General features: G+C 38.3%; 1 protein-coding gene across 1 annotated transcript in view; it reads right to left on the reverse strand.

The window, feature by feature from the left end:
• Positions 1 to 7945, reverse strand: part of ADAM23 (ADAM metallopeptidase domain 23) — an 81088-nt gene extending 73143 nt beyond the window's left edge. Inside the window, exon 1 of the mRNA XM_009333013.1 lies at positions 7725 to 7945. The gene's annotated coding sequence lies outside the window, so the exon portion shown is untranslated. The remainder of the gene's footprint in view (positions 1 to 7724) is intronic.
• Between the last annotated feature and the right edge of the window lie 1101 nt (positions 7946 to 9046).

Below are 9046 nucleotides of genomic sequence, written 5' to 3' on the forward strand. Positions count from 1 at the left end.
TTCTGGAGAGGGCCCACATTTTCCCTTGTCTTCCTTTTATCCCCAACGTACCTATAGCATCTTTTCTTGTTGCCTTTGATGTCCCTGGCCAGATTTAATTCTGTCAGGGCTTTAGCTTTCCTAACCTGATCCCTGGCTGCTCGGACAATTTCTCTGTACTCCTCCCAGGCTACCTGTCCTTGCTTCCACCCTCTGTAGGCTTCCTTTTTGTGTTGGAGTTTGTCCCGGAGCTCCTTGTTCATCCATGCAGGCCTCCTGGCGTTTTTGCCTGACTTCCTCTTTGTTGGGATGCATCGCTCCTGAGCTTGAAGGAGGTGATCCTTGACTATTAGCCAGCTTTCTTGGGCCCCTCTTCCCTCCAGGGCTTTGTCCCATGGCACTCTACCAAGCAGATCCCTGAAGAGGCCAAAGTCTGCACTCTTTCTTTTCAGCTTGATACAAACACAGCATTTCTTTCACTTCTCCTAACAGACTACGCATTACTTAAAACGTGTCTCTTTGAAACACTTTTTAGAACAAGAGCAGCATCAAGGCTAAATCACTTGCAAGAGAGAGATACCGAAGTATTTTGTTTCCCACTTTAACTTTTTTTTTGTTTTGTCACTACTGTGACTGTCACCAAACCAACTAAATAAGCCAAACTCTTGAATATTTTTTCTTTCAAGAAGATTCAAGCTACTTAACTGATTAAGAAAATGCTTAAGTGTGGAGGATGACATACCACCTCGAATAATAAAACACACTTCAAAAGCAATCATGGTGTACTGAAACATGCCAAAATCCTGAAACTTCAGCACAAGACATCACAGATACTAAAAATGTATGTGTGTTTAAAAAAAAAAAAAAAAGAAAGGATAACCTCAAGATCGGGAACTCCCATCAAGGGCTATTAAATCCAAAAGACAATTTCTGGTTCCAGAAGATCCTGAGCCACAAATTGCTGGAGTCTGGGAGACCAGTCTAGGAAGTAGCACCCCATGACTGTTATGCTCCTATATCCCTCCCTAGGCATCTGCTACTGATTGCTCTCAGGGACAGCTAGATGGACGTCTAGTCTGATCTGCTATATTCTATATATATATGATATATATATCATATATGCTATATATTCTCTTATCAGCTACTGTGTAATACAATGCCTGAAATATAATCTGAAATATGGTGTTCTTCTGATTGGTCTAGAAATATAAATTCAAACAAGAATATAATGTCGATTAGCATATATTTTGAAGAATATATATGGGCTAGATATCTTACCATGTCTTTTCACAGGAAAAATATTAAACATCGCCTTCTTGTACCACTTGCATACGTGATATGTTCACATCTGCATGAGTATTCTTTACTTACATAAACAGGAGACCAAGTTCCTTTGTGCATGTTTGTTTATCATTTAAAAACCTCTGCAGAGGTTCCCGCTTTGACAGCTATAAGCTACTCCAACAGCAAAGCTGCAAAATTACATAAAGTTTTTCTGCAGCAAAAACTTATTGATGATACATAAAGGAGCAGGTTGAAAGAGGGTCTGAGTCTTTACAATGTGTCCTGCCCCTGAGGGGCAGAGGGGCAGAGGGGCAGAGGGGCAGAGGGGCAGAGGGGCAGAGGGGCAAAGGGGCTTTTTTCACTGTTCTGGAAGCTCAGATTACTAGCATAGACAGTGTAATAAGAGATTCTTTATACTAGGGACATTCTAAGAGTGCTGTAGCTGCTTGGGCAAAGCAGTAGCTCTCAGGGTTTTTCCCAAGCTAAAAATCCACATATATAAAGAATTCCAGTTTCTTTCAAATCAGTCATTAGCTTACCGTAAGTTTCAAGATAAAAATGGACTAGAAGGCTGTAACTGGAATCTTAGTTCTACTGATCCATGTCACAACTTGAACACTTTCATTGTTTTTGTTATTGCACTTGGGCATCATTTGTCCATAACTCATTTTTTCCAGGCTTTCAGGAATTTTACAACCATCATCACCAACAGTAAAGTACTATATTGGTTTTACTTTCTTCACAGTAAAACTATGCCAAATGCAATAACGTGTTATCCCTTCAAAAATACTAAGTTCTGTCACAAGTCTTTAAACAAAAGTAACAGCATTATTTAACTAACTGATAGTACCTATGGTCTTTTGCTGTATTCATACAGATATGATCTTCAAATGACAAGCTCATTGCTTTTAGAAATCTATTTTTGCATACAGTTCAGCTGACTAAAATAGTGGCCAAAAGCTGCCTCTCTCATTTCAGCAGCTGAGCAAGGGGTTTCATCACTCCCATTTTGGAATTAGAAACCTAAGTCAGATTTAGATGGATTTTACACCATTAAAACATTTTTTTATCTAGACTTTCGTTCTGATAATAGTACAAGTTTTGTCACAAATCAGTGTGACTTACTATATATTAGTTCCTTACTCTTCTTTTAGCTTGTTTGCCTATCTTCAGACTTCATACAGAAGCCATCCTTCTTCAGTGTTTGGAAAACACATACTATATGGCACATATGCCGTGAAAACCTTCCACTATTCATTGGAAATAAAGCATTTCATACTGAAACAGCATACATTAAGTGTCACCGCAGCATGTAAAAACTCACGCTTAAAACATACAGGATTTCAGAAAAGTTCCTGTTGATGATTTGTTTCTGGTCTTTAATGATTAACAATAGAGAGGTTACTTTGACACACTTGAACCTCAAGCCTTGAAGACTGTTCTTTGAAACCAACAGGTTGTCGGCATGTGAACAAAGGCTCAGGCCTACCTCTGAAAGCAGTCCTACTGTTGCTCTTTTAACCCCAGGGGCCAGAACCCACCATTCTCTCCCAACATGACAATACTTAGATACCCATCTGTAGTGACACTGGCCTCTCAAATCATATCCCTCTCAGGGTTTTGTTCATAAGATTCTACAAAGTAGTGCATCCATATCTTGGACCACTTTCCTGCAGTACCCAGCTTTCCACAAATGCTAAAAAACCTATAAACATAATTTTTTTTTATTTCACAACTAACCGAAACCAGGACAAAGGCCTAACAAGTTTAAGTGTTGCACTACCTAACACTTAGGAACTGAAACCTTTTATAGGTTATCGCTTGAAGCTCATGAGAGGATCCAGAAATATATAAAAAAAGAAAAAAGGATTTAAAAAGTTTTAGAAATATCATGACTCACATTTCGGCTAGGAAACCAAGATGTAGATCTACTTGAGGAGAAGTTGGCATAAGGAAGATGGCCTTCTACTCCCAGAAACCAAGGAAGATAGGAAGACCAATTTCAACCCTCCTGTTAGTCAGTAACTACTGAAGACGCAGAGTCCAGATAAGCCTTTTGCATTAATATGAATTCAATACAGAATAGAAAAAAAGACAAAATCTTCCATTTGCAAGTAGTGTAAATTGAAGCTGCACCACAGAAAATTCTGCAAAAAAATGCAAAGCCAGCTGAAACACTACAAAGATTCTCCAACAGTCTTAAACTCATACACATAAGCCACATGAAGTTCACTCATTATTTTGATCAGTTTTCATTACACAGGGATTAAAAGAGAAGACCTGGCCTAAGACAGGCAAGGGAAAGGAAGACAATAATTAATGCATAGGATTTTTATCTGGATTTTAGTAAGAATTCACATGATGCCACCTCTTGAGAGATTATTAACCATGATCTTTCATCTTTTACAAAACTGGCCTGCTTTTTCTTCAATACCACCTCCTTTGCAATGGCTGTGACACAGTTGTTTTCCTTTCATCTTAAGCATGCTTTCCCTCTCAACTTTCCTATGCTACATACCAAAGTTGCATAAAGGACTGAGACAGCACTGTATCTCAACCTTTAAAGCAGGGCAACATAGCAGAAAACATAACTCTCAGCCTGGCAGGAATATTTTCTTTATTTAAATGACAGACAGCTGAGCTGAATAAAGGCACCTGGAATTTTCATCCCAAGAAAAATAGCCCAAAATGAATATAATTTTTTGGGGGGGAGTGGAACTGTCTTCACAGTCAAAACTACTATCACACTTTTTTTTCCAGTCATTAGGGTCTGCAAAACAGTTTTCTTAACACCTCCCTCCTCCCCAAAATTACACTAACAGCTTAGAATTATTCATGAAGACATTGCTTCTTTACAACTTTTGAGAACTTATGATTCAGTGATCTAAAAACAGTTAGAAACTGTCCAGCAGATAGAGTCTTCCTTCACATGCACCTAGTTCAAGCTACTTTCCACTCAAAATTTAGTAAGGTTGCCCTGAGCCGTGTTTCTCCGGCAATCCTATTGTCTTCAGATTACATCTTGTGTTGTGAGATTTTTCCCTCTGCTGACCACCGTAAGGACTTGCTCCTAGCCTTTTGTGACAATGTGTGTCCCATACAGTCTTCCTGCTAGGTCCGAACAATCTTGCATATGCAGTCTGTGAAAATGAATCAAAGCAGTCATCTGGTTCATTAAAGAGATTACGAGTTCATTCAAAACGCTACCTCCATCTGCAGAAGTTTAGAAAGACAGAGCTGCAGAACACAGATGACTCAGACCTCTTCAGCAAGTTTAAGGATTCTTGTGAGCTTCTTCAGTGTGTTTTTATAAACAGATGCTCATTTATGAGCATTTCACACTAAAAATAACTTCAGAAGAACTAAAAACCAGCTAGGCTTAATTTGACTATGAGGAAACAGGTATGCAGATTTTAAAGTCTTCAAGCACCAAGTATTTAAAATATCCTTTTTTTAGAGCACAAAGAGAAAACAGATTATACACTAGAACTCTGTGCACCTTGGAGATAGACCACTTCACTCAATCAAAACTGTGGTGAACATTCCTTTTTTTCAACAGTGAGAAAAAGCTTCTTAGAAGAATAAGAAGGAATGAGAGAGGTTCTACCAACAGTTTAGATCACATACACCCTCTCATTATGATCGTATTTCACCAAATTCAAAAGGGGATAAAGAGGATCAGTGATAAGAAAGCAATTTATTATTTAAATTTTTGATTCCCTGGTACACTCTTTTCTCCTCCAGCCCTTCATTTCTACATACATTTCATGAAGGTTATAGACCCTTACTTTTAGGAAAAGACTTTAAAAAACCAAAATGTTTTAAATCATTTTACATATTTCTCTAGCTTTACCTCTTTCTTCCCACGTGCACACCATTTCCTCTACTCTTCCCCTCTCCTTATAGTGACTCAGCATTTCTGAGGTATTCAGGCCTAATCCCACAAACTATCCATATGGCTTATACTCTTCTGGCCACTATAACGAAGTTCCACAGAAAGGGATCTACTGAATAATATCCATAGTTAGGGAGCATATCCACAACATATGCCCATGAATGATATATTAAGGCTGACAAGAAAATACAGGTTAAAGGATATATGGTTCCAAGAACAGTATAAAAAAGAAAAAAATGGTATTTATCTTCCTCAACTGTCCACTGTGTATGTATATAAGGTCATCACATTTGTCTTTACTTTTTTCACATACTAAAAATCAATCCTAAATATAGATTTCTTTCTTTACCTAACTATAATGGTAATAAAAAGAAAGAACCAAAATACCTAGAAGGGAAACAGCAATATCTCGCAAGTAGGATTTATTACAATATAGCAGTTATTTTAATTCTGGGAAAGGATAACAGCAAGTACTAAAAAATCCACCGCCCTCCCCACCCCCTGGGGGGAGGAGGGGGGGGAAGAAAACCCTTGTGTGTCTTTGTATCTTTCACAACCCAATTGCATTCTGTTTCCTTTATGGGTTTCCTTTTACATCCTAGGCAGACTTTCCACCCCCCCTAATTATTGCTCTACAGAGATTATTATAGTGAATGTTAAACAGAACAAAATAACCAAAATATTTGTTATTATATTATTGGTAAAGTAGATGGAAGGGCAAAGAAATGACTTCATGCAAGGAAAGACACAAGATGCAAGTTGGGGGCGGGGGGGGGGAAGCCCTCTATGGTGCTCTGGAAGCAAGACATGCAAAGATCAATCCAGACAAGGAACATAATCAACCCTTTCCTTCAATTAAGTGCATCAAAGCAATAGAAGTTTCATGCCAGAAGAATGAAGTCAACATAATGTCACTCTCCATGAAGCCCCAAGCTTAAAGAACCCTGCTGTGGGAAAAACTGCAGTGTTAGCATTCCCTACATTTAAAAGGGACACAGTGAGTAGAAAGGAGATCCACTTTACACAATACTCAGCAGCAAGCATACCCAAGGAAATCAATACCAATTCTGTCAGCACTGATTTCTGCAGAGCTTTACCCCAACAGGTAGATATAAGGTAGGGCATAGGAAGGATAGGCCATGGCAGCAATGTTCTTGTGGACAATGCTGGGTAAGTAAAGAAATTGGCGGACATTCTCCTCTGTGGATTCCCAAGAAAAAACTCATGTAGAAACATGGAGGAAGCACAATTCCCAAAGGCAGCTCTGCAAGCACTTGCAAATCCCTTTCTTCCCACACCCCTCTCCAAAGAGGGGAACAGAAAATCCCTAGTGTATAAGTTTATTTAAAAGAGTGGTCTCACTTTAAAGGGGTATTAGTTCTGAATGTAATATTCTCTTACGTAGCTCCAGTTTCCAACAATCAAACAGTTTTTCTATGCCATCCATAACATATTGGTGTATTTAGATGCATCCAAAGGCACGTACTGGTATTCAAGTTCAATAAGCTAGGAAGCAACCTTTCTTCCCATTAAAACATCAAAACTATACAACTATCTCGTCTTTTTTTCAAAGATTATACAGTGTCCCCATATTAATTCCACATCTGAAATAGCACATTATCAATATCAACAAAAGCACATGTAATGCATAACAAACTTACATTCTAAAATTTCAAAAGAAATGAAATTCAATAGGTAGGAATTCTATTATAGCTAAGTCCTTCAGTAATATCACACACACTGATCTGCTTTGCTGTCACTCTTTTCTACCATGGCAATCTCTTTCTATACAAGCCATCTTTACCTTCACTTTACCTTTTTAACCTGTGGGAAGAAGAAATTGATTTTTTTAAACTAAAGATTTATAAAAATAAGATGGAATCATTTTAAAGGGTGCCTCCTAAGTGATATAGTTTAGAATAGGTTTACTTTTTTACCAAGTTATTTCACAAAACCAAAGTTTGTTCAATCCCATGCAGTTTCAGAAAAAAAATTACTATCTGCATCTATAGAAAATGAAATATTAGATCTTGTCATTAAAAATGAAAAATGCAGGTATTATTTGACAAAAACTGGTAACGCTTTACAGTGGTCCTCACTGGTCATATACTGGCAGGAAACCAATACTGCATTTATTAGGTAGTGCATGATACACTCAAAGCCAAGTTAACTCATGCTGTAAGTTCAGGATTCTAAAGAAACTCCCTATGCAGACACTTCTGCAGTCTAGAGCTGTTTTGGAAGAAGCATTTTGTTGATGATGGTATGCCATCAAGTCAAGACACCGGAATCTACGCTGATCAGACAAGTCCACTTTGCATAATTCCCATTCGTTTTATCTACAGTTCAGCTTCTGAACCATCCTGAAATTCAAAATAATTATTTTTAAATTAACACAAGGGAAATTACATTCGTGTTTAATTACATGTCCTCCTTTGATTCCTAAAAATGGTGGTAAGGACCACCATTAAGTCTCGAAGATCTACAGACTAAAACATTCAAACACAGTTCCACATCACATATTACCATTTTGAAAATTCTGCAGATGAGCCTCGTTTTACCCTACCTTGTCATGTTTCTGCTGGTGCCTTGCCCTAGTATCCAGGATATGGTAAGGGGTTTCAGAGTCTCTGTTGATGTAATAGATTAGTCTTGAAGGCAGTGTGATTTCTTTCTGGATTGCATTGCTGTAGCTGTTATTTTTACTGTTAGTGCTTTTATTCTGTTGAAATGTATTCTCTTCATCTGCCAGTACTCCCTCTATACTGCCTGCCGTTTCATTCCAATGCAGGTCTGAGGAAGAAAGATATGCCAGCCATAAATTAGGTGGCAGAATGTGTTTCTTTCCATAAAAAGCTACATATTTAGCTTGCGGTATTCTAATATTTTATTAATCACACAAGGAAACAAAAAGATAGCTTTCTCATTAAGCTAGATCCGATTCATTTTTCGCACATAAATTGATTTCAGAAATAACATTATTTATTTAAATGCATATACATTTTCATATGCAGTCATGGATTATAAATATCTTAATGCCCCTCACCCTCCAAGAGGAAAAAAAAAACCCAACTTAACGGATATGTAAGTACCCCCTACACTCTCTTTGATAGCTAAGTTCTCTTCTCTCTCAAAGATACACACAAAAACCCAAACACACATCTATAAAAGGCTAAGAATACTCCCCACGTTCCTAAGACAAACTGAATACAGAGTCCATGCGCACTGAATGCTAATCAATTCCTTTTACATAATAGGAAGTTTTCTACCTCTCTCTTTCAACTTTGACAAGAACCCTTTTCCTCAGTAGCAGCTTTTCAGATGAAATCCTGTATCCTTCCTCATTAAAATTTCAAGATACAGTCAATCAACAAGCAATATAACAATAACAGTAATAACGATGCACAAACCGACTATATTCAGTATTCCACATATCATCTATATGCAATCAAAAGCAAATAAACAAAAAGCACACACAAAAATCCAACCCCAAACAAATTAGCTTCCCAGTCAGATCCCCGTACACATGCATCCTAACACACACAAAAAGGACCTAAGCCTTTTTTTGTCGCATACCTCACCAGCGTATTTCTACGCACACCATCCTCTATCTAAAACACTGCAGCACTGGCTTCAGAAGATCTGAGGGCGAAACCTCACATTTCTCTCTTTTTAGTAAGCAAGCAAGCCAAGGAAACACTGAGCCCCGTTTTCTATACGCCGAAACAGACACGTACACAAAGCTGGAAGGGGCGGAGGAAGAAATCGTGCAGGGGAAATGGATGTTATCGGGGTTTATCACCCAGGGCGGAGGCAGGGGAGCCAGGGGAGGGGGAGGACGGGTACCGAGCAGCAGCAGACGCCTGACGCACACGAACACTCACACAC

Source organism: Pygoscelis adeliae, unplaced genomic scaffold, assembly GCF_000699105.1.
Source record: "Pygoscelis adeliae isolate BGI_AS28 unplaced genomic scaffold, ASM69910v1 Scaffold160, whole genome shotgun sequence".
Taxonomy (NCBI): Eukaryota; Metazoa; Chordata; class Aves; order Sphenisciformes; family Spheniscidae; genus Pygoscelis; species Pygoscelis adeliae.